Here is a 27,907-nt window from a genome sequence, read left to right as displayed (position 1 = left end):
TGTTTCAAGTCGATATCTCAATTAACTGTGCAGATGTGTGACTTCAAAGTGCAGGCATTTAAAATTCACAGATCGTTGAGTGGCCATTGAAAAAGCGTGACCTCTATTCTTCCCCTGGAAATGCGTCGTGCTTCGTGGTAGTAACAAAAAGGATGCTGAATTAACGTCTGTCGTTGACCATTACGAGCGATGAGAGAGTTGTAATTGAGAGATTTGAAAGTGCGAGCGTCCACTATAGTCGACGGCCGTCGAATGTGTCCACACGACCGTGCGTCGTACCGAAGAAGTTAAACGTTAAATCTCGGGAACGAAAAGACATACTGACGTGAAACAAAAATCATTTCACCACCTACACTACCGACTAGGTCTTCGTGTTACAGTTCTATTTATTATCACCATACGAGAGAAGCTTGATAAGATGTCATGTCTCATGTCTCTTGAGAATGATAAGTTCAAAGCTATAATGTTATACATTATATTTCGCAATTTCGTAATTACGAATATAATTAATTTTAATATAACTCTACGTTAATTTTAATATAATTCTATAATTTCAAAGATAGCACGCAACCAACCATCGTTCGATCCATTGTTCCATTTTGTAATTGGATAAGTACTTTAATTTTCCAAATTCTTTTACGTTTAGTTAAAGATTAAAAAACAAATCGATCGCCATTACGTTAATTGTTCCCTTAATTTTTTATAAAGCTTTGCGAATTTGTTAACATTTACTTCTGTTGGTAATTATTTTCGTTAAATAATTACTTTTTGGATTGTTTGAAAACCTTCTGAGAATTTTCCAACATTTGTAACGAACCGAGCGAAATAAAGTTTCAAAGTTTTATTAGATTCTGGTCTTTCGTCTTCCTTGAATCTGAGAACAGTATGTCGTGTCGTGTCGAGCCGCTGTTTGACCAAGGTTACTTTTACAACCATTGCTTAAAAACGAACATTACAAACAGTTGACTGAACTGAACACCCGTAGACGAAACAAAGACCAGAAACACCTGCCTCTCCTATTTTTCCCATTCTAAGGAATTCATTGAGCAAAAGCGTCGATCATTAAACGGGTCTTGACGCGATAAATTTATCTTTTTCTTCCACAACCCTCCGCTAGCCGTGTACAGAATAAGAACAAGAGGAATGAATCGTGAATCATAATCGTGTGGCTTAAATATTAGTATTGAACTATCCTGGCGCTCGATAGTTTCATTTAATTCAGTTCTACTCGTCACACTCGGTATTATCACAATATTAGTATAACTATAAATGAGAAATCCCCGTTAAAGACTATGTCTCAGGGAATGAAAACAAATTTTGATAGCGTAAAGTGTCTTCAAGTAACTAAGAAACAGAGTAACATATATTTACAGACGGGTAAGGAAGAAAATTAATTAAATGAAGTCCCACAGGCTATACTGAAACTTGCACGATATAACGTAATGAGGTTTCAAACTAGTTTTGAAAGTCGATATCGAGCTATTATACATTTTTCAATTTTAATCTTGGTATTTTAAATTGCGCACAAAGTACTGAAAACCATGGACAGCCTTGTATCGATCTGTAAACCCTGCATGGAAAAACGAAACAGCACAGATATTTTATTTATTAGACAGAATGTGATTGACGTATTGACACTGTCACGAACACGGCTCCTCCTTGAAAAACGAGGTAACGATATTCCACGCATTTGAAATGCGACAGGAATCTGTATGCTCGAAAGCTGTTGAAAAATGATTTGCGTAAAATTCGTTTTAACGAGATCCAGGACCTTTTTCTTTAAAGTTGAAACCTCGTAACCTCCGTTATGACAGATATTTTCGAGCAGGAAATACGACAACGATTTCGCGTTGCATGTTTTATGCAACATAAACATTGACACAGGTCGCTGGAAACTGGATTGTTTTTTAGAAGATTAAACGTGCGGTTGGAAAGGTGGAAGAGAAACGTTGTCTAAAATATGCTAAATAAAAAGAGTATATAGAAATGCTCCGTTTTATCAAAATTTGAAGAAACGATGGAATGGAAATTTATGCAAATCAATGCATTATCTACCGTACACGTTTCGATCGTAAGAGTAATTCTGTGTTTAACTTCGTTTAACATTCAATCACGTTAAAAAGAAATTAGACATATTTTCGATATATGTAAATTTATCATCCTAAATAATGGTATATGAAATAATTTATCTATCGCAGATCTCGCGGCTAATTTAACGTTCAAACTTGTAATTCATAGAATTCATAAATCTCCATAGCAATTTTATAGATTTTCAGGAATTCTCAACGATTTAAAAGATCTTTTATGAGATACGTGGATAAAGGTCTATATCTTCCTTTGCTTTACGCACTTTGTTATACATTTAACAAATGTTAAAATACATTTTCAAACAATCTTATAACTGCAATAATTTGTGATAAAAGAGATTATGAAAAAAGAATGGATAAGTAACTCTTAACATTTCAAACAGTTCGTACCGATAAATGCAAATCACATTTAATAAATCGTTTACGTCTATAAATTATGACGTTTCAAATTATACAGGAAAATAAACCGTTTCGATAGAAGGATTAGACACGGAATAATAAAGTGACAATAAATTATAGCGTATACAAATTTGGTTGGACGCGTCAGTTGGATGGCATTATTGCACATTCATTCGCAAAAGCCGATTTGTTCCGGCAAAACTGATACGCTTAACTCAACAAAATCCTAAATTCACGATCGTAAATACCTCGGATATCTGGATCGTGTTCATTCCACGGCCAATCGGCTATTGGAACGGGAATTCGGCCTCTGATTTAACATCGAACGAGTCTTTCCTTCTCCTTTCTATTTGCTAACGGAGGATTCAGCTTTTTCGTTAATTCAAACAATTACAATTTCCCATTTACATTTTCAGCTCTATCGAAGATTTCGTTGTTTCGGTAAAGGAGCTATTTTATCATTTTTAAGATGTAAGATTATTGAACAAGATCGAAGCGTTACACGATCGAAACATCGATATTACGAGAAGTTAAATTTCTATAAAAAAAAGTTGTTCGTCTTACGGAATCTTACGATAATAATAAAATATTTTAGCTTCTATCAGTTACGTAACAACGTACGTATTATATGCGTAATTTAAGTAGACGTCAACGTAAAAGTAGAAGCAAAGAAACGTCGAACATGTCTATTTTTGTATCACGATTTTAAATATGTACTTGTATCGCATTTTGAATAAAATGATTCGATGGTCAAGTATCATAATGCGTTGCGCTCTTCTGTGAAAATACGAGGAACGCGTAATGGTCGGCCCGAAAATCGTATTCCGGTCCAATTGTCGGAGAAGCGTTTAATTAAAACGTTGAACGACGCTTGTTGACCCGTGTCTAATGATCGCGCGTAAACAGGCAACAATGAAACGTATTGCCGTTGTTGGTACAACGAGTCTTTATGATTAAATCACACACAACGCGCCGTCGAATCGGACGTATTCTCGCGTCGATAGACACTCGTCATTTGGTTAATAAATACGCGCGTTTATAAAATGTCCGAACGAGATCGTATAACGAATTCAAAGAGAAAGATGAAAGATCTTTGTTCGCCTAATGATTCAATTATACGAGCCCGAATTATTACGAATAACGTTTTAAACGATGGTTTCACAGTTTTGTATATTTTGTTCAAACGAGCAAATTTCCAAAGCTTCCGTGGCGATATCATTACCTTTCGCGCCACGTTTCGTTCATCTTAATTTTGCAACGCTCTTGGTTCAAAGAGTTCGATAAGGTTTCAAAATTCGATAGGAATCTGACTCACGCCGAACGTGTTCTTGGATTTTCTTTCAATGGAACGCGTGCAACTTCACGCATTCAAGATCAACAAAGTCTCGGGGTTGAAACTGCGTAAAGTTTAATTTCGAAAAGCCAGTGACCATTTATCGCCTTCCTCACGTGTTGTCGACGGCGACCGGAAGAACTTGGACCGCTGCTCGAAACTTGAAATTGAAAAAGTTCGTTGGAATATCGGCCTCGAAATTCGCATTATTTTGATACACGTCCACGAATCGTGTACGCCACGATCAATCTTTCTGCCTCTACGACCTCCGTTTAAAATCGGAAAGTTACACGAATTCTCGTTGGTGACACGTGGCAAACTTTTTGTTGAAATCGTTCGGGTCAGGTTATACTTTACGGTGCAAAAGTTTAGTCGTCGTATTCCGTGTGAAAAACGATTAAGAAAGTGTCTATACGTTCTTTTCTTGTTATCAACTATTTAACAGTTATCGGTAAATACCGTGTCTACTATTGCCAGGCAAGTAGTACGAGCACGTGTTAGGTCAGACACGCGTAGCATACGCTCAATTCCGTTCTTCCGTATACGTATACTCGTAATATTAACTTTATCTTTTTAGCTTTCTTCATTCTTCGTTGGTTACTAAATTTCTGTTTTCATAATGTTTATTTAGAATTAAAGGTACGCTTTGCTCGTAAAAATTCGACTGTTCGTAACGAGCGAAGTCACGAGGAAGGGTCGTTTATCAACGTCGAGCAGGAAACTTTCCTTGGCTCGATGGTTGGCATTGCCTGTGGTCGCGAGCACGTTCCGCCGCCTCAAAACCGGAATTTGATTTTCAACGGGGAAAATTGTGGTGACACGGTGAATTTCAAGCGTCCATTTCACGCTCGCGCCAAGGGCGAAACACGGAGCTCCGGTAAACTTCGCCAACTCTGATCCTCTATTCGGCGGGATATTAAACGTGAATGTAATTCGGCGCATATCGGCAGTGATTAGATATAGTACTTGATTTCACGTATTGGGTTCGCTAATAATTTATCGTTGATCGGAAAAATACATTTTTTGCTAAATTAAATTTTAATCCTCTGATTAAATAAGCGAGTGTGGTAATTCTCGCTGGTGAATTTCCACAATTTACCTAATCCATGCCATTTCTCACTTCACCCGAAATAAAATTTCTCCTGCGGTAATCTAGTATCGTCCATTTCTCACGGAGCGTGTTTCGCAACGATATCGACGATCTGCTTCATAAATAAAAATAGACAAGCAAAGCCAGATCCGGTAACTTACAGACGAGTATCTTATCGACTTGCGTGCTGCCGCATATATATCTCTATATATATTACGGAATGCGCGTTTCGCGCCAACCTTAATGACCGTCACAGATTCTGCAAGAGGTTCTAGAGCTGACGGATTTAACGTTAGTATCGTGCCGAAGCATGATAAAATCGACCGTGGTGCCGTATCCAATAACGAATAAACGTAACGGCAGCCTTTTCTCGGGGGAAAAGTTCTTTTCCTCTCTCTCTCTCTCTCTCCCTCCCTTTCACTTTCTCTGCCTCTCTCTATACTCCATAGGATTCAAGCGCGATCCTTAAGATCCACCCACTCCAACACCCTTCTCTATTCATATTTTTTTCTTATATTTTTCCTTTTTTGCCTCTTTACCTTTTTTTCATAACGTTGGATACGATCATCGCGAGCTTACTACTCGCTAGATTCACAAGAGGATCTCTCCACTTTGCCGTGACGACCAGCTATCCGAAGAATTCTTTCCTCTCCTCTGTAGTTTTTGTTCGAGCCTCGCTCGCTACTTTCTTCCTCGCGACTACCCTTTCTTTCCTTTTTCTTTTTTTTTTTTTTCTTTCTGCGAAGCTTCGATCCTTCGTGCATCGACTCTCTCAAAGCCGCTATCTTCTTCCCCCGTGGGACTTAATCGCTGCTCGTTCTTTGTAATAGCTCCTGAGAGATCGATGGAATCCTATTAGTTAGCCGGCTATTCAGTTTTTCTACTTCAAACTTAATAACCGCGGACGTCGAGCTGACGTGAAAGTCACGCTGCGATCGCGAGATTTGAAATTTTGTATTACATTTACGTGATGTTCGGCGTTTAGAGATTTCCTGAGCCTACGCTATCGCTCGAACTGTAGACGTATAGGCGTACAAGTGACTTTAAAGTTACGATATTTGAAACTTTTGTATAAACTTGCGCGTGAAAATATCTGTAGAAGGAAGATCGGAAGTGACTTTAAGATATTTTACGAGAATCCGAATTTCTGATAAAATGAACATTTCAATTGCTTGTCGTGTGTTTCTCTTATGACCTCCATGTACATGTCGCTAGAAATATAGGTTAACCACGCTTAAATATTTGCAATATTTCGCTGCTTAAGATGATGCAATAAAAAAAGGATATGTATATATATGTATATGTATGTATATTGGAGTAAAAAGTTGTTGAAATATTGATTTAACTAGGATTAAATATCCGTACTATTTCGCTATTTAATCCACACAATCTATTTTCAATTATTCATCATCTAATCCAAAGAACAAGATATATAAAAATATAGGAATTGTGAAAAGAAAAATAGATCGTTTTATTGAGATAAAGTAATTGGAATATTTCACTATTTGAACTTCACTCGGTCGAAATCAATTTTTCATCGTGGTATTATCAAATTATCCTCATTGATATTCGACGCTTTCAAACATCGATGATTAACGTTAGACCGATGAGAAGTCCAATGCCATAGTCGTTCCTCGCCATTCACCGTAACGTTGTTTAACAACGCTGTAACCGACGATCGAAAAGGATCGTTCGTCAACTTTTCACAGTGGATTAGCTGGGGACGTCAGTCACGCCCGACTGATTAAATTAAAACAACGATAATTTAATTAAGCTCTAGCTGGATCGTGGAACCCTTAATCATCATCGTCCCCGCTTTACCGCCTTTACTTACTTCTCAATGATTAATTACGCGTCGAAATTCGTTTTGTAATCGTCTGCAAATTCACATCCGCAACGACGACTAATTAACCGGGTGGATTGAATTTGTGCACGCGGCGGAGGAGATGTCCGGGAAAGTGGAGAATTAAAAGTTGCCGGAGATAAATAGCGGACTAGTCGGTGGCAACTAAAAGTTAGCAATGCGTAGTGCAACGAAATTTTGGTCCTCGTTGGCCTGTCGCTACCCTCTATGGAGATAACGGCGAATTGTGGAAACTAACGGCTTAGCCGTTTCAGCAAAATTGCGACATATCGCCGTACAGCGTTCGGCGATGCTTTGCAAGTATTTTGTTTCGTTTTGTCGATGTTTCGATCCGTATAAAGTGCCTGATTTTTCACGAGTTATATATTACCGAATGTCAGAAGAGATATACTTAATCAGACAAAATCCTTCTCGTAATGAAAAAAAAAAACAAAGTAATTTTCGTTAGAAAAACTCGTAAGCAAAGATCGTACGTAATAAAGAAGAAATCGCAGTTTCACGTAGTTTCGCCGTTGCTGAAACGACGAGACGTTGTTTCATCGCGCGATAAGGCGTACAAGAGAGATTCTAATCGGATAACGGGACATACAATGAATCGAATAAATATTACCTCTTATCGCATAGGCGTTTCTCGAAAGATCAGCTGAGACCGTTATCACTGTGCCCTTTCACCGGAATTTACCCATGCTCCGAGACGATAATTAAATGCCACCGCACGCTCCGTTTATACACGCTCTCTTCTTTTTATATCTTATTCTGCAACGCTGCGTACAGCACGAGCGACTGCGCTGAAACGAGGATTGGATTTACCAAATCTGGGCCACTCCTAACCAGATCCGCAAAAGCCATACATGAACGTTGATTCGTTTCGTATTTTTTCCTTTTTTTACTACATATGTATGTATGTATGTTTTTCTTTCTAAAATTCCTGTAAACGTGTATATTATATAGATATGTATGTACCTACGTGCGTATGTGTACGTTCCTGTGGAATTAATTTTCGATACGGATTAAAAGCTGATGGTATTTTTCCGACCAGAGCGAACGAAAATGGAGACAATAGACACGTACAAGGAACGATAAACCTTGTGAAAAGCGAAATTTTGTCGGTGTACGTACACGTATACACGATGTATATACGACGCGTAGTTTCGACGAGATTTCGCGAAAACTCGGCGCGAACTAACGTGGAGTACGCGGTGATTCGGCACACCGGTGCCTACATTGCGAGTGTAAAATTGGCGGGATACAATTCGCTCGAGAAACAACTTGATTTCAGCCCTAAACTACCGGACACCGCAGCGAATGTTATTGTCCCGCGCGAAAAAGTCGCTTATATTCAGTAATTCGCACAGCTAATTAAGACTTTTATACGGTAAGTAGATATGAATATTTTACAACTTATCCGCTAACGGCGAATGTATTACACTGTTTTGTATACATTGTACATGAACGTTTCGATATCGAAATACTCGAACATCTAAATTCTTCGAATGTTACAAACAAACTAACGTATTTCAATTGAAATACTGTAGGCTATGAAACTCGAAATAATCTAATGATATAACGATTTATAGAATTATCGAAAAATCCAACAACGGTAACATTTTGGGTAAGGAAATTACAAGTTATAGATATTTTTCTTTCTTCCTGGTTTCTATCCTCTACTCATCTTTCCTTGTATTAGGTTGTCCGAAATGTTTCTTTCGTTTTATAAGGAAATAATAGACGCACAGTGTTCTTTGTTTTATATTAGTTTATTGAATCATGCACGAACGTAATAATAGAAACAGAACGAAATGGATCGTACCTAATTCAATAAAATAATATAAAACAGAAATTGTTGTTCACCTTATTATCACCTTATGAAACGAAAGAAACTTTTCGGACTACCTAATACACGAGGGGTCTTACCAACGCAAACGTGCGTAGATTTAATCAACGTGTTGGATTTAATTAATATTAATTCATTGAAAACAAAGAAGAATTTATCGTCACGTAACCATCGAAGCGAAACTACATAAGTCCGCGTTCACGGTGTAATTGCTGCATATCTCGCGTTGTCGCTAAACATAAATGGAATCGCCACTCTTTATCCTTGCCAGTTCATTGCGCATCGTTCACGATGAAACTGGTCGCTAATTAATTTGTAACAAAGCAATGTGATACAGGATGTTGTCGATAACAGTGATAGCCGAATGTACGGGACATTATTAATCCGAAATCAAAGAGGAGCAAAGTGCGTGCTTCGCGTGTATTATGCATCCGAGGTTATTGTGACGAGAAATTAAACGCAGTCTAAGCTCCGAGAGCAAACTGACCTCGATAGACAGGACAACGAGTGTACAGCGACTCACAAAAGCATCTGAAGTTATTATACCGGTAGAGGAAGACGACAGAAAGTGGCCCATTTTTGTGTAGTCCAGGCGCCAGAAATATCTATATGACGTTATTCTATAGCTTTCAAGGAATTATAAAAGCATAATTTTTTACCCACGATATAATAGCAAAGTTATAGAAAAGAAGCAGTTTCTTCGAACAAGCAATAGGAACGGATAGTACGAAGGAAATTGACCTACACGTGAAAATAAGTAGAAAATTTAGAATAAGATATCTTCTCTTTGAAATTCCGTTTTCGACAAAATTAAATATGTAAATTCACCGAGAATGCACCAAGTGAACATCTTATTGTTTATTCGTACATATTCAATCAGGAATTAGTTAAGTTCGTATATCTTTGACAAATTTGCAATTTATTTTCATTGCAGCCGAATTTAATTGATAATTCAATTCGTAGTAACGCGAGAATTATAGGCTGGCGAGTTTGCAAACGTTCTATCGACGCAAAGAAAAGAAACGTTGTGGTTTGGTAATAGAAGTCCGTAGTGAATTACTTGAGTTTCGTTGATCCGCCTCTCGTTACAAATTCGATTCGCTGTAACGAGAATTAAAGCACCTGCCACGGCGTTTATTCCAGAGTTGTCGGAGCTTTAATCGAATATTTGTTGGATATGACTGCTCGAAACACGAGAGGATCGAGAGGTTTCCATTTGGCGTGCTGGTCGAAAATACGTACGACGTTTGTGTTTGGTTTCTGATCTCGATGATATATCCGATTTCGTAAGAATACTTAAATATTGCTTTTCGTCGTTTGAAGAAATAAATATCTCAGGCCTTAGAATACTGTTGTAACTTGAAATGATATAGAAAATGATGTAGGAATTCAATTAAAACTTGGATAGCTCATTCATCATCGATTTTGCGTATTGAAAGCATTTATTAAAAGTTAAGTAAAAATATGTGTTTCCATTAAAAGAAATATAACGAATATTTCGTGTCGATTCGTGTATGTTCCCAACCCGACGAATCTCCGAATTTTATTTAATGAATATTATAAATGCGTATCTGTCGAAAGAATTCATTTAATGCTGGATTTCATTCGTATGAAATTAATAAAATTTCCCTACTCGCGATGTATTATACGCTTCTCTGTCTCTCTTTTTCTTTTGTTCCTGTCCAAATATATTGTCTGCTGTTGTTGTATAACTCATTAATACGTTCTCCAGGAAAAATAAAAATTACGAAAGAATTCTTACGCCATTAATTCGAATAATCAGAAAATTCTGCATAACGAAATTTACACGTAAAGCGAAATGCTCGAGTAATCGAAATGACGAGTTTCATTTAAATATACGCAGAATGGGATATCAGAAGACTGCAGGTATTTTATGGCAGGGAAAAAATAGATAAACGAGCGAAAGATTCGTAATTGACTTATAACGGGTGTTGAATAGGTATATTCAAACCCTAAATTAAATTATGCAATGTTGTCTCACTTATCGCAGATGCGAGGAAATAACGAGCTTGTATGAAATATATTGGGATACGGTTGTGGTAGATGCATGTTCTGACGAATTCGATATATACACTCGAACAATCAAATACATACATATGTACATATATAGGTTCTTATAAGTAAGTGCATCTCGGTCTCCAGACGTTTCATTCGTCGGAACAACACTTTGTCAGAACACGTTCCACTGTAACTGCAGCCGTAAACTAAAGAAAAGTAAGAGAAACGTGAAAAGAGAAGCAAAAAATCGAAGCAAGGAACGCTAGATTCATTTTCAGTTTCATAAATTCTAAGAAAGAGTCACGTAATCCACGATAAAGCCGAGTCGGTGAAACACGCTGGCGAAAACTAAATTGAAAGTGCAAAAAACAGGCGAACGAAGTGGTTGGTTTTGACGCGAGAACTCGCAGACAGGTGAAAGCAGCGAACGTGGATGCTAATTAGCGCGGAGATGTCACCGACGGTGGAAACAGGGCAGGCCTGATGGCAGTGGATAGGAGTCGCCGTAAGTGCCATAATCTGCAAGAGTTTAAGGGGGATTAAATAATAAAACACGCTCGTTACGCGAACAACTTTCGCTCATGATCCCGCGAAATTGTTTGTACGTGCATGCGCTCTTCTCTCGTTGAGACAACGTTTCTAAACGAGGATGACACCGAATCATCGAAGGGAAGGACCGTAGAAATACTGAAAAGAAATTTTGTTTGCTAAGTTAAGCGAATGAAATATCGCAAACAAAAGTGGGTAAAAACTCCTGGGACTCCATCCAGACTCAAAACTGACATGGACACGGCACATACACGAAAGGATACAGGTAGAAAGTAAAGTATCGTCGGACACACATTGGCACATACGAGATGGAATTACGCGAAGATCTTCAAATCCCCATTGTAAAGGAGAAAATTCAGCGAATATCAGACAGTTACGAAACAAGAACGATAAACCACCTATACGCGCTAGCCAATATACTGTACGCTGACAGTACCTGAACTGCAAACTGAAAAAGAAAGAGGATCTGGTGACGTAAGAAGAAATATAAATACGTTCTTGTAATAGTGCTGATCCGATGAAATTACCATTAACAATTATGCCGATTGTCCTACAGGACGAATCGCAGGAATTTGTTAGAAATTATCGACAAAGAACAAGAAGAAAGTTAAGCAAGAATCCCTCGAACGATGATTCCAGAAATTAGTTAGGTGAATTTAACGTGTTGGTCGGAAGAGGTAAATAACGTTTGAAACGTAAGAGAAGTTTGCTCGGTGAAGCGAACGAACAAAATCTTTCACCTTTAAATCACTTTCAGTAAAATCTTAAAATTAAAATACTAATTCTCGTTTAAACGCCGATGTTGCGACATAAATATCTTGATAATCATCAGGAAAGAAAAAAACGAATTTCATATTGAATCTTGAGATAATTTGGAGAGATTAATTTCAAAGTACGATTAAATATTCCTCTTATTAAATAGAGACATAGCGAACGTGCTTTAAAAGTGATACAACTACGAACGAAGATCACCAACGTAGGAAAAACACGATAAATCCAGGTATCTTGATTTTCTGATCTTCGTCGATTGGGATGATCGAAAGGAAGAAGATTTATTATGAAATTGAAATATTAAACAAGTGCACGAAATTTGATAAAATTATTAAAGATATAATCGATGTTATAACAATTAATATCTTGAAAATGTCTATTTTCTCTCTTATTTCGAATTATCTCGTACTGTCAATCCATGATTGTTGATTCGCTTATTATAAGCACGGTAAAATTGATTCGATTCGCGTTAACCCGACACTGAAAATCGAATAACAACGAAATACTATGAATATCGCTGGCGCTGTTTTATTCGATCGATCTCCATTTAAATTCGCTAAATATTATTCCCGATGTACGTATATCATTTCCACGAATCTTATTTAAGCAATTATCCATTCATGTTCAACGTCCGTGAGCTATGAATGAATAAATAGTCCTGCGGAATAAACAAGGATTCCTCCGATACTTTCACAAAAAAGGAAGCTATTTTAATACCAATTAATTTCACATATCGATATTTAATGTGGTAAAAGTACGATACCGATATTAATATTTCACATGCTGCTAATTGCTGAATTTTACATACATATTGACACACAGGTACCATTTATTTGTAAACATCTGGAGGACGGTATTCAGATCGAAATGATACGAATTCCTTTTTAAATTGTTTACGATCACAGAAGTTGATTACTGATTACAAATAACAATCGTTTCATTAGCTTCTTAATAAATTTGCAAGGGAGGAATTTCCTTCTTTTTTCTTTTAATCCAACATTTAAGACGTCAAAGCAGGTTTATTCGATTCGAAAAATTTGTTTAGCAACGAGTCAAATATAATTTGTCGTAGACAAAATTCGCAATAATTCTACATGAAAATGAAAAAAGTCTTCCGCCAGCTTCTCAACTTTTTACATTTCGACGTAATAAAATCTTTTTCTTTCAGCACACTGGACAAATCTTGCAATAGAAACTGGAACAGTGAAGTTATCGGTACGTTTTAGAGAAGGACACGAATTTCCCGGAATTTTCCTAGTATTTCCCTCACTCGGGGGAGAGGAAATTGCTGGTGCGCCGGCAAATCTCTAAAGGGAATACTGAATTCGAAATCTATAAAGGAGCCAGTCGTTTCGTAACTCGATCGTGTTCGGGCGATCGTATACGATTGTTTTATTCAAACTTTCAAGAGTAGTTTCTCAAAATTAGTTGCTTGTAACGTTCTGGTTATAGGTCCGCCGGGGTATTGATTTCGCTGCTGTAATACCTTCGTAAGAAGAATGATATCGGTTAGTAACAAACCAGAAAGACTGTTCAGCTGTAGTTAAACTGGAGAACTTTGATACGATCGTTTCTTCTTCGTTCAACTGTAGTAGAGAATCACGCGAGTTCTTCTTTTTCGCCATCAAACTGACTTTGCACTTAAAGTTATTAGATATTGAGAAAAATTATTTTAAAGAGCGATATCGGTAGTTTTGAAAGCGAAATTATTAAAAGAGAAAGTAAGAAGATAGCGAATTTAGAATAATTTGCTTTTAATTTTAAGTCGAAACAACTGATTCTGCTATCCATGATACACTTATCATGTTCTTTTCGCTAGAACCAATAAAATAAGAAAAGGAAATTTAAAGATCTATAACGCTTTTCTTTCTGACATTCGTTCCTTTTTTATCCTCCTATCTTATTGTTTCTCCTCTAATTTTATTCTACTGATACTTCAAATTACTTTCCGATTGTTATTTCGACGGCGAACGTAGCACCAGTTGAGACCTAACGTACTAGCGAAAATAGACGAATGGAACGTCGCTTGATCCAGGTGAAAAGATAAGTCGAAATTACGGGCTTTAATCCGGTAAAGAATTCCGTGCAAGAGCACGGAAACACGTAAGCGAAATGTTTGCCGTTACAATCAAGGGGAATTAACGGAAGCGCTAAACCGAAGTAGCAAATTGCCGCTGTCAAAATGGAAGCTGAAGCACGGAAAACGTAGAAGAATATATTCTGGATTTTACTTCCATTTCAGTTTTTTATTTGGCAACAGGGCAGAGTAGAACGAATCTGAATCCATTACATTGCTTTTCGTCGAAATATAAATTCTGTATTCTTTATCGACCGAGAAAAATCGTCGGTTAAACAAACTATTCAACATCGTTTTTGACGCAGTAAATTTCATCGAACGTCAGCTCGTGTAGCAGAACTGGTTAATATTATGGAACGTTTTGTTCGATAGCGGTGACCGATCGATCCACGCGATGAACGACAAACCGAAAACTCCGCGAAATTAATGAGTCCCCTTTTTCATGGCGAATTAAATGCACGGACATGATGAGAAATCGATGGGAAAAGATAATGCGGCTGAGGAATTGTCGTAATTTCGGAGAATAATGGCCGACTATCGGACAAGACGGCTACGTGGAAAATGAAAATCGCGGAAAAAGTGGTTATTTACATGAGATTATAATTAAGGGCATGTCATTACGGAAGCAGAATGTTCCTTGAGAACGGGCTTAATAGCTTCTGTAGTGGTTGAATTGTAAACTGACTTTATCATATTCCTGGTACAAATGTACCACGCGGTGCAAATGAAAAAGCGTTTAGCCTATTTTAGTGATTTTTGCCCTATAAAATACTTGAAGGCCTAATAGGGTTATTTTTTCAAGACAGTTTTATGATTTTCACTGGAGGTTTGTAGCAGTTTTATAGATTTTCTGAAGTAATCATAGGGACTCGAGTGAAATTAACTTTCTGATACTTGCAAGGAGTTTCCCGTTATTTCAATCGTTGGATCTTTCATAAACCAGTTTCAACGACTTGCAGAATATTTCACCTCTGCATCAACTTCCTTTGACATTTTATACATATATTGTTAACTCGTCCACACACATCACGTAGCATCGTTATCTGTAATTATATTTTTAATATAATCTTTAGGATGTAGAATATATATTTAGCGACCAAAAAAAAGGCTAAGCCCTTTCTAATTTCGAGCATTTTTATAATTGCGGATTTTCTGAATTTGAATCCTCGATTATCCTTTTTTTGGACGATTAAAACCTTCTCCCGGCGTTCGTCTACTTCCTTTCCCTCTGCGAAAACCGGACAATATGGACCTCGAAAAGATCCGGACTTCGGATAATGTGAGACGATGGTTACCATTGTTCCAAACGTAAGAGAAAAATGCTGGAGAATAAAAAATTTTCTTTAATAATACGTGCAAATGAGAATCACGTCCACTAAGAGGCTAAATAGTAGCGTAGAATTCATTTTGTTAGATTTTCAGTTAGCTTCAGTGGCAAAGAAAATCGATAATTTTGTTATGCTGATAGTAGAGAGAGAAAATGTAGAATTGTGGAAACTAAACAAGCAATGCCATAGATATCTTCGAATAGTCGAAGAATAAATATTATAAACAAACTGCGGATGCAAATTTCTATTTTATGTAAATTTACATTTTTTTTTTAACAATACCGAAGGGCAAAAATTTGTTTCGCCTACGAGAGATAACAACGAGAATTTTATTTTGAACATTTTATATATTTTCCAACACTAAATGCGTTCTATATATTTTCTAGTCTAGTTATGAATAATTAAACGTTGATATTTCGATATCGAGAGGTATTGCAATAAAATAGTTCAAAAAGAGATTATAGATACTTCCGTAAATATATTAATCTATCCAAACAAACGTGTGTATCTAAAGTAATTTTTTCTACGATTAATTACGTATACTATTTATCGTGCGTAAATAGTTATCCTCTCTGCTTCTTCGTTATTAATCGGAAGCCTTATTTCAAAGTTAATGGCAGATTTATAAATCCGTTAAACGTTAAACAAACCATAAACGATTCTCCATCGAACACGCGATCACTCCATAAATTTGATAGAAGAACGTTTCTCAAAACGTTAACGAACTACAAAAATTCCCCGCAATTCCATTAAAAACGCGAGCGCTTCATAAATCTCGACGTTCGTTTCATAAAAGCGAGATTATAAGGAAACTTTGTTTCCATTGCGTAATCTCAACGAATAAAGCTTTGAACGATGACGTCTCTTCTCCTCGCGTGGCTGTCAACTTATGAGAGATTGCAAATTTCTCTCGTTCCCTCTTTTCTCTCCTTTCCACCTGATAAACACGTCTCACGTATAGAGAAAAAAAAGTGGAGGAAAACAACTGGAAGCAAACTGAAAGCAACAAAGTGAACACCGTGAAAATTCACTTCCATTCCGTCAGGAATTATTTCCGCAAAAATCTGCGCTTACGTAAAAGAAATATCAAATATTTCTTTGGGGACGAACCGATGTTTTCGCGCGAGATCTTCCGTATCTCGCCAGCCACTAAATTCATTCTGCTTTTAACGCGGCGAACATTTTTGATGATCGCTGCTTTGATCGGTTTTTTTGTTTGAAATTCACGGCGAAAAGGGAAGGAACAGCGTTGGGAAAGCGAAATAAAATATATACGGTGGACAATCAGGGGCAAATTTTGATGAATTACATTCATTGGCCGAATCGTTATTGCTTTTGGACTCGGTAAATTTCTATTCTGCGCCTTGTTTGAATCGCGAATAATCGACGAGATTCATTTTCGAGGTTAAATTAAAAAAGTTTGAATTAATTAACGAACTGAAATTCTTCGCCAACTTCTTTCCACTGATTTTATTTCTGGTAATTTATTTGGTAATTGTACGGTGGGCAATGAGTGGCGCACACAGTAATTTTTTAATCGATATTTCCAACATTTGCCCACGAGACAGTAATCCCTGGAAATGAAAGAGCGAAGTAATGGAAATAATACTTTGTGCTTCTATTATGACGAGGTATTTCTTTTGGTAAATTGTACAGCTCCATGAGAACAATCGTAAAATATCAGAGTGGATTTCGAATGTCACAGGCGTTTACGACTGCAGCAACAATTTGTTGTATTCTCTTCTTGGATTACGAAATAATCAAATAATTTGTCATATCGAACATTAGTTTTCGATATTTAAAGGAATAATCGGGAATATTTAATCGAAAGCAATCGAACAATTCATTGAAAAATTTTCTACTTCGCCGTCGCAGCGTGACGCGATTTGGACCAGAAAAACGAACGGCAAGAATTTTTAATTTCGCAAATTACGGTACAGGAATGCGAGTCGCGTTTCTGATTTATATCAACGCGTACGCATACATTAAAAGCACGTGTGTTAATTAAAGAAAGGAATGATAAAGGAAAAAGCAAGGAATGAAAAGAACGGTTGAGAAGAAATCACAACTCGCGTGTATTCTGTGAATACAAAGTTCATCGAAATATGATTTGCGAATTATTCGCGAATCTTATCGGTTGTTTTTCGCGAATATTTAAATTACTAATGCTAGGGGAAATTATATTCGGCCAAGCATGGTACAATAAACTTTTCTTTATGAGAAATCGATATTCCCATTATTAAGCCGTCCAACTGGCCGAGTTTCAAGAATATTTTGCGGTACGAATTCGAACGAGCTGTCGAATTACACGCGAAGTTCGATAGTATTAATTAATTAAGCGGAAACGAACTACGAGGGTTGCGAGTGAATGTGATTGGAATGGAAGTAATCGAAATCTGTAAAACTTCAAAGATAACTCGCGATGAGCACGAGCCATACTCCAACGTGTCCATAAAGTCACGGCACGTTCGCTGTGAATTCCTCGTAAGCTCTATTAATTTGGGTTTTCATATTTTCCGGATTTTCAAGGGCTTATGCTAAAGCATAGCTTTTCTGTTCGAGATATTCATACGGACTAAGCTACCTGGCCAAGGAGTTAGCGCTCTATCATCCGAAGATAAGGACCGGGTTTAGTCCAAATCTTTGATATTATCATAGAAAGTACCGTATATCTTTAGAAATGGTCTTTGGATTTTTTGATCGACGACATAACATTTATATTCGATAATCGGCCCAAGGAAAACATTCTTATTAATAGTGTAAAATAATGCAACTACTATTCGAGGAATTTCCCCGTAAATTGCAAATAAAAATGGTACCACCCCAATCCTAAGCAATATCTCAGAAAACACATCAGCGAGGAAGCGATAAAAAGTACAGTCTGAAATAATATTAACCAGGAGGACAGTCATCATCTGTTGCCGTATCCTTGCAACCGTCTGCATCTTCGAGTTTCTTCGTCACAGTAGGTAAATAATAATTGTAATAAGTCACGAAAACCCTGTTCGTTATTTAAATGTTTCCGTGGCGGACGAACACAGGCGGAGAACTGTTTCATCGTAGCTGTAATTTCCTCGAGACGAACGGCAGACGAACAGCAGACGAACGGACCTGTTCCACGTTCTTTTAACAATCCAAATAATTATAATCTAACTGTACAACTTGTCTCGTGTAATCGCGCTTTACCGAAAAATGGACAAAAGTGACGAATTTCGAAGAGGAAGTTTCTAATGTCCCTCGCTATGGGAATCTTAGATATACAGAGTGTCGCAAAGTTTAACAGCCAAATATTGTAAATATATTCCGTAGCAACCAAGTGACAAATGTTGTATATCTAAAGGCAGGTTATTTGGAACTCTGTAAACAAGTTAGAATACAAATACGAAGTACGTAATGGACTTACGATTACGATGCTATACGACAAGAATAGGTTTGCAATCGATATAATTATTAGCTATCGATACCACGTTTCAAAATATTTATCGCTCCTGTCGAAATGAAACCGACGACAGTAACAAACTGAACCTCTGAAAATCTATTATTCCATGAAGCTCATTTTGCTTCATCTCAATGAATCGATAGACTCTTTGTATCAGCGCCACGCGTACGAATACTTGTTTGATATATCTTCCTTCTTTAAAACTGTTGACACATAAAAATCCAGTATCGTGAAATATTGGACACCAAAGTGTTACTCTCTTTACTATTCCTATTTTTATTCTAATTTTTTCAACAAAGTTTTAAATAATCAATATTTATACAACATCGTTTGCATGTGTATATTATAGTGTATATTAAGGTTAAATGAAAAAGTCTATGTAAATCAATCTCATTTTGTAGCCGGCAGGCAAAAATTAATAATATATATCTATATATGTATATGTATATATATATAACATCGTTTGCTGGATTATATTCACAAAATACACCGGCGAAGTTTGACTATTAAAGCCGGGTGCATCCTGTATATTTGAACGAACTCGTCGTGTCTCTTACAATAACGGAAATTTGGTCAGCGGACTCTCAGTGGACGAACAACGTGGTTTTCCACGCGGTTGGAACCTTCTCGCCTTCTCTATCGTCTAGTATGCTCTGCATTATTTACGAAACACATACATATACACGCGTGCTTAGCGCACCGTCCACTCCAACTGACCCAGATTAGCGTTATTGACATCCGCGCCAGTGCAGCTTTCAAAAGCTCCGATTTCAAAGACTTCTCTGTACATTGGTCAAGTAGAATTAGTCGCAGGAAATTTCTTGGTCATCGTCTAATACCGTGAAATTTCGAATATACGTATAATAATTTGAGGCTAGTCGTTTAAGACGAGTTCAATTTAAATTAAAAAAAAAAAAAGATTTCAGCTTGTTTCGTTACATTCTATCGGAATTGAATTTTGTCATTATCACCTAATAACAAAATCACTTAGTTGTCAGGCCAATGTATACTTCGAATCCGCTGCGTTCGTTGCACAAAGAAACGACGTAGCAATTAGAGGAGCGTATTTTCTCGATCCGTTCTTTACATTCCAGAAGCGTACGAAACCACGAAACAAGGAACAAGTCGCGAGAAAAGATCGATAGAAATTTTTCACGTCAGTCGGCGCGCATAACAGACACGATGCATTGAATTTAAATGCTTCGTAATTCTCGCTACGATTACACGCGCGAAACGACGAATATCTATGCAAATCGCAAACAATTCGCAAGAATTCCTTCGGCCGGAGTCTTTCGAGCGCGTACACCTGCTCCCTCGACGAAGAAACAACCTAATAGAGATTTTAGTTTCTTTGGGAACGAAAGATAGCTTTAAAGAGACGCGTCGTGACGAAATCGAAAGACGGTACAGTCAGAATTCTCGGTCGGTTTGCACTTCCGTTATAATCTCATACTCTGTACAAGATGTTCCAGTGATATTTATTTTATATTTATTTTCGATAATCTTCTTTACGAACGCTAGTGTACTCCTATTGCCAATAATTTGGTAACAAGCAATTTTTCTCACAAATTGAACGATAATTTAGCTGTAAGAGAGTTATGAGACACCAGGACACACGAAGGCGGAACACGATATTGATAAACATATGGATACACAACTTTGTTAACTCCTTAACCTACGATTTACGTTCGAGAATTTTAGGTCGAAAACGTAAACAAGCTATTATACAGGGTGGTTGGTAACTGGTGGTACAAGCAGAAAGGGAGTGATTCTACGCGAAAAAAGAAGTCGAAAATATAGAATAAAAATTATTTTTTTTTTTATTTTTCCATCGAGACAACGATCTACAGTGAGATCCGTTATAACGTACCGCAGGCGTACCGAGCGAAAATTCAAAGTCGATTTTCTCGAAAACAAAGCCTCAAACGAAAAATTTTTATTCTATATTTTCGACTTCTTTCTTCGCGTAAAATCACCCCCTTTCCGCTTGTACCACCAGTTACCAACCACCCTGTATATTATATCTTGCCCGATCATCGTGCTACGGGCTATGCCCGCAATATTTACGTTTGGTCCGATCATCTACTACGGGCTGTGCCCGCAATATTTACGTTCGGCCCGATCATCATACTACGGGCTATGCCCGTAGTTGTAGGTTAAGGGCTTAATAAAAAGTGATTCCTGCAACTTCAGAAAGAAACAAGTGCATTCGTCCTTATTAAATAAGCAATTGAACGAACATATTCCCTCGACATTGAACATGAATAGTCGAAGTAGCTTTAAAGATACGTATTACGTGTTGTTTAGCAGCGAATTCATAAAATTCCTCGAACGAATGATCCGCTAATTGTCTGCATCAGCAAATTTTCACACGAGAAATGGCAAATTCTAACCGATCAAACAAATGTGTCTACGTAACAACTCTATCGTCAACGTTTTACGCGACGATATGGCACGAAATGTATAGGAATAAAAGAAAAAGTGATTTTATTTCTCACTGAATAGTAGAGAATCGATTGTTCGCACGCCGTAGGAATGGCGTTCTCTTCGACTTGTTTCGGGGACCAAAAAAGGTTTGCAGCGGACGTAAGTACGATGTCTGCAGAATCGCGACGATGTACACGAAGCATTATTTCACCGAGAAAACCGGTCGTTCACGAATGCAATCAGCGGATGTTGGCGATGGCACGGTTTCGGTTTCGGCCTCGGCTAGAATCACCGTACTCGAATATAGAAATCCAGATCAAAGTAACCGGATTATTGGTTGGGATTTTGTAGTTAAACCATCGACGCCGCGTACATAGGACGACGCGACGTCGAAACGTGGCTAACGTACGCTCGCCATACCAACAAGAACTAACCGATCGAATCGGATTCGCGTATCAGATTCGCGCTAATTAAGACTTGGAATTGATAACGATCCAAGAGAAAGCGGTTCCGTCGCAACCTATCGAATGTACAGGGAAGTTGTGGTTAATTGAGAAACTGTATTGTCTCCGAGAGGCACGTTTTTATTAAATTTTCATCGTTTAGTAATTGAAGATTTTATGATATTAGCACGGACGAGATTAGCGTGAGAAGAGTATGTGATAAACAGAAATCATTCGTGGTGCGGTGTACAATTATATTATGTGAATTTTAGATTAATGGGTGAAGTGAAATTTCTAAAATTAGTTGGAAAATCATTATATAAGGCAAACTCGATGTTGACGAAATTTAAAATAACTTGAAAATAATTTAGGATCTTGATGTAAATTATCTGAAATCTTCGCGCAACAGATTCGTTAAGTTTTGTCGAATGGAGATGAAGGGGAATGAAGGAGATACAAGAAATCTCCGCTGAACTTCCATTTCTTTAGCTATGTTCATAAAAATATGAATTTGCATAAACACCAGTAGTCTGCTTATCATTTTCAATCTATGCTCTTTAATTAAATTTTAATAATAACTTACGTTACTTAGACTAACATACGAAAGTAATATAAAGTTATAATTTCTGAGCAAATATCTTTATATATCGCTCGATTACGCATTGTCATCAAACGCGAAAAACAAAGCGGAAGATCCGATATTCCTTTCTTTCGCTGATCATCCAATAACAATTCGTTGCCGTATTTAAATAAAAAATCTCTCTCATGAATATTTCGAAGCGGCGCTGCTACGGATTCCGCAACGAAACAGAAAAAAGTCGTCTAAATGGGTCGGTACCCCCTATTCTTTCTTTCCGAATCAGTTGGTCGCCTTATCATTTAAGTTGGTGGCAGCTCTCTGGCCAGGCATTTACATTTTTCCTTCGAATGTTACCGCGCAACTCCTTACACATGGCTCTTTCCCCGTTCATTGGCAGAAAAATCCGTATTTTTCATGTAACGTGCTCGTTCGCGTTTGTCCTAGAAAACGGAGAATTATCAGCGTTGTCAAGTGTGAAATATGAACATAAAGAAGCTGGAGGACGTTCGAGCGCCGTAGGGGGTTACTTTTCCATGCGAGCGACAGCACACGCAACGAACGACGCAAGCGACGCGACGCACGAATAACGTTCAATGGCAAAGGATGGAAGACCGAATCGATCCACCTTTAAACCGATATCTCTCTTCTCGAAAAGCCTGCTTCCAGCCGTTTCCGGACAAACGCGAGTATATGAATGATTTATCCTGTCGTTTGAAAGTCGTTCAACAGATCTTCCGAGAGCACTTCGCGTCGATTTATCACCAACAAGAAAGAGATGGTCGATGCAAGAACATGCAAGATAGCGACAGAGAGAGAGAGAGAGAGAGAGAGAGAGAGAGAGATGAAAGAGGTACAAGCTTTCTGCAACCTATAGAGTAGCCACCTACACACCGTCACGTACATCTCGAGAACTGGCATCGATCTCACCTGCTACCAACGATACTGGAGCGCGTATTATCTCCTGTTGAATGCCGGAGCTCTGCACCGTTTCCAATTTCATGAACGTCCACGCAGTTTTGCTCCGTGATATACCTCAGGCACAATGGCGACGGATAACATCTTCTCGATTTGGGATTACCTTTTTTCACATTTCCTTCTTTTTTTTTTTTTTTATTAATATCGCGTGTATTCGATGACGTTCCTTTGTCAACACCTGATATCTCTTCCGTTCGTATTTCTTCTTTAATATATCGAAATTTAGGAAAAGTATCTCTTGGAACTTCGCAGACGAGGATATTTCGTAAAGCTTGGTAGATACAATGGAGAAGAGCGCGAAGATACATACTATCGTATACGCTGCGTTTCTCATGTCGACAGCCTTGATCGCGTGGTTGCAGTATAACGGATGGTTTCTGTGATTCGAGAATAAAGGTTGAGGTAGTCCTGTGGGTAGCGCAAAGCGGAGAAAGTGACGTTCCTTGAAGATTTAGAAACTCGACTCTGTTCAGTGTGATAACATTAGATCGCAGATGTTTGTCGCGTATCTGTGAGATTCGAGTTTCGCTGAAAGAATTTGACGAAATTTTCGAGTCTCGCGAGAAACCATCGGGTACCATCTTTGACGCAGCCCCAAGATCACCGAAACGAATCGAACCGTAACCGGTACGTTTGCCTACTCGATGTTTCCTCGTCTCTCTCGAATTATTGTCGTTCGCTTCACACTGTCCAGTCACGGGACGATTACTACGGCTAGTTTGCTCTTTTGTCGATTGTCAAACAGCGAGTGTCTTCGGCGACGAAACGACTGGTTCGACCAACAGAACCCGACAGAAGCGCGTGAAACGTGGTTTGTTTGTTCAGTTCGCGGACGATGCAAGCTACGCGGTTTTTGGTATGCTGACAAATGTAAAAAACTCGACGATGCCTGGCGCATGCCAAGATCGATCTTTGCTCGTAATTCAGCTACGAAAGTGTATTCCGGAGAATTTTTCTTCGCTGTTTGGCGAGGATCATTGCGTTGGAACGGTCGGAACGCGTTGCAACCCACGTATTTGACGATATCGAGCCGATTCAACGTGCGCTGACTGAAAAATGCTTCGTAACGGATTAAATCACTCGAACAATGGCGAAAGAGAAACAAACGCAATGATTGAATGCCTTTTCGCTCTGTTCGGTGTAAGTTTTCCATGTATTGGTATGTAAACGGAATGAATAAAAGCAACGTTTCCTTGTCAACGAACGTGATACAACATTATATCTTCCTTTTTCCCAGCAAATATTCCAATAATGCGACATTTGTAACGTTCCTGGAAATGTTGATTCACAGATATAAACGAAGAGTCTTGCTCGTATATATGTTAATAAAACGTAGCGTGTAAATTAATTGGTTTATAGTTGAATTTACAGTACGATGAAAGATGAATTTAGAATGAGTAAGCAGTAACATCGACGCTGTTGTTGATGATTTTGGATATTTATTAAAGTTGACGATATTAATCATTGTAAAAAGCAACGCGTCAGCAGCTTATAATTAATAAACACGAAGTTAGTGGTGTATCCTAAATTATTCCTCTCGATGAACGCGTGTCAGGAAACTTTTCGAAAATAAAAGATTCGAAGAAACGACGCGATAAGAATTGCTTCCATCGGCACTTTCGCGCAACCATTTTACGTCATTATATTCGATAATTCAATTTTCATCGTAAATCTTCCCGAGACTTTATCAAATCTGTAATGTAAATTTTATTTTTGAAAATTTCAAGCGGTTAACTTACATTTACTAATTAGAAAGTATGCGAAAAGTCGAGATTGTGTTTGCTGTCTCACTCGAGCCCCTCTCATTTCCTCATTTTTTCTTTTTTTTTTTACAATACATAGTTATTTTTTCATAATAAATGTCATCGCGAATAAGTCTGTCGCATAAAAATTTGTATACGTACGGTTAAGCGTCTGTCGCGAGACGATATACGTTCATAAATTGAACAAAATTACATTGTGTCACATTAGTTGAGCAGATTTTTTCGCTAATGAAGACTCTTTAATAGACTCGTTGTTTCAAATGTCGTATTTGAGGAAATGAATTGTTATAACGTTACACGTCTATTTGTTAGTAATAATAGAATACAATTATATCGATATAATTTGTCATTAATATTATAATTTTTATGATTTTATGTATTTGGTAATCTTGATTTTGTATTTTTGTAAGTCAGATAAGAACAACGTAATAAAAATGTATTATTTCTGCAATGGCAAAATTTGCTGCTTCATTATTTAATTTTCAATTTTGCTACCTGGTAAACTATGCAACGATACAATTTCGCGGTATAAATTGCCAGTCAATTCTATTAAACATTGGCCAGCTTTTTAATTAAAATACCACAACACTAACTGCGTGTATACGAATACGAACTGTACAAATACAAATTCCATTGACAAACACATATTCGATTCGGAACAGATTTATGTCAAACTTCCAGCTTTATTACACGCACCAGTTACAAAACTTCACTTTATGATGAAATGTAATGCGTATGTGCAAGTAATGAAATTCAAATGTACTTGACTTTTCAAACAAGTTCACTAATTATCCTAAATTTTACGTTCAGGCATGAAGCAGATAGTTAGTGGCTCTTTTAGATCAAATACGCTACTGTAGCTGGCATTATTTTAGAATATAAATTGAGTCAACTAAAAGATACTTTTCGGTGTACTAAACTGATGGTAGATCTAATTAGTTTGAGACGGAATTATCTTTTATTTCGCATTTCTCATTGAAACATAATTTGAAACGATGTCGAAATTCAAACTATATCACCTTTCAAAGTAGCAAATATAGCACGGTATAATTAGTAAGACACTGTTGCACAAAGGTAGATTGTGCAAATTTTCAGCCGTCGTAATTGACAGCAGTCCAATCTATCTCTTCCAACGACACGAGTTCCCCTCCAAACACCATGTTTCTGCATAACCTACCAAATTAACACATTAACAGTGTTTGAAAATTAACATTTCCAATGGCATTCCGCATCCAAGAGTTACGACGCAATCGCAAGGAAATACCGATTACGTCAACTTTACTTTCATTCAATTTAAAAAACGATAAGATCTCTTCTCGAAATTTGTTCGTTTATTTTCAACATGCGAGATAAATTGAAATATCGAACTTTTATGTATATTGAAGAATTGATCGCGGGTGGATGATATTTCGAAACCAAAAATTCCAATATAATCGCAAGAAAATTCTGATTTCCGTACTATTTAAATACCATCGAAATTGTATATTCCCCAAAAATGTTTCCCAGTTTTCAATCCGGATATCAAACTATCGAAGAATTCATCTGGGAGAACCACTTACAATTAGAATTTAACGCTGGTTAAAAACAGCTTCGAACAAAGAAGAACGATAGTATCAAACGAACCGACTCTTAATCGAATTTCTGTGAGAAACCGCGGCCAAGAGTAGTTCGTCCGTCGAATGTAACGAAACGTGTATCTCATTGTTTAAACAGGACGCGTTTTACCGGGATATCCCGCGATAAACCGTAGTCCTACGACTCGACCGTTCAGAAACAGTACCTAATTTTATCGTCGCGTGGTCACATTAAATCTTGCGAAGCTACTGTTCATAAGCTAGCAAGCGATATTCTCGCGATTCTGCCTGCTAAACTGTTCGCATGGAACCGCTGAATGGTGAAACGGACCATGGAAAATTTCGTTGATCGCTTCCAGTGGTACGAGCAAAGTCTTCGTTCGATGGCAATGTCGCGTTTGGCGAGCCGCAACGCGTCGCACGATCGACGAAACGTAAGTAAAACAAACGATCGGTACACGAGAGAATGGCAACTTGATGCAAACGCAACGATGTCGCCGATATCTTCTCCGTCGGCGCGGGTCGTAATTACCAGGCCGAATTGATTTTCCGTCGGTTGAATGGAACGATATCCCAATTGTGCGAAGCAAACCAAGCTTGGACCGGCTGTCGTTGTACACGTACAGCGTACACATCGTATCCTTTGAAAATAACAGCGACCTCGATCGATGATTGTACGCGGAAAGGATGGTGGATATCGCTTGTATCGGGAGTGATGTTCGCCAATTGCCTCTCCGGTACTTGGTCGAGCAACGACGTAACGAGAATTTGATCGTCGCCGGATGACCACCGTTTCGTCGGAAACCTTCCACCACTTCTCGCCCCTTTTTCGCCTTCCTTCGTCACGGTTCGTCCTTTGAAGCTTTTGTCGAAAAGTTCGTCCGCTGGCGGGAAACAGATCGCGTTTCAAATATTCCGGAGGACGAGTAGAGAAGCATCGAACGGAATGGAGCGGCGGATAAGGCGGCTCGCCGCGGAAATTGCAATTGCTTTCCGAAAAACTGTAACGCTGATGCGAAAGAATTTCTCGAGCGTTTTTCTCGACCGTGAAAACTTTCTTTTCTCTGTAGCTTTCGCATTGTGTTAAATATCCCGTTCACCTGTTGGGATACACGAAGAGGAATCCGTGTTGCGCAACTTGCGGATCGTTCGCACGAATTTACCCGACACAAAGCTCGTTAATTACAAGACGGGCGATCCTGTAGCGAACTCGCAAAGTCCTCGAGTATCCTAGAACTCGTTGAATTTTCTCAAGATCGGGCTAGTCTCACGAGTCCGTGATGCGAAATCCTGATAGATAGTATTGGAAGAAACAAAGTATCTTCGTATCTTTTTATCGCGAGACTTACTTTACC

The 27,907-nt window shown here is 37.9% G+C and overlaps 1 protein-coding gene across 9 annotated transcripts in view; it reads right to left on the bottom strand.

Moving 5' to 3' along the window:
* Positions 1-27,907, bottom strand: part of LOC138185055 (neural-cadherin) — a 235,953-nt gene that overhangs the window by 59,619 nt on the left and 148,427 nt on the right. The window lies entirely within an intron of this gene.

Source organism: Bombus flavifrons, chromosome 11 (assembly GCF_040668555.2).
Source record: "Bombus flavifrons isolate JBK064 chromosome 11, iyBomFlav1_principal, whole genome shotgun sequence".
Taxonomy (NCBI): Eukaryota; Metazoa; Arthropoda; class Insecta; order Hymenoptera; family Apidae; genus Bombus; species Bombus flavifrons.
The sequence above is the reverse complement of the archived record's forward strand: the minus strand, read 5'-3'. Positions and strand labels throughout refer to the sequence as shown.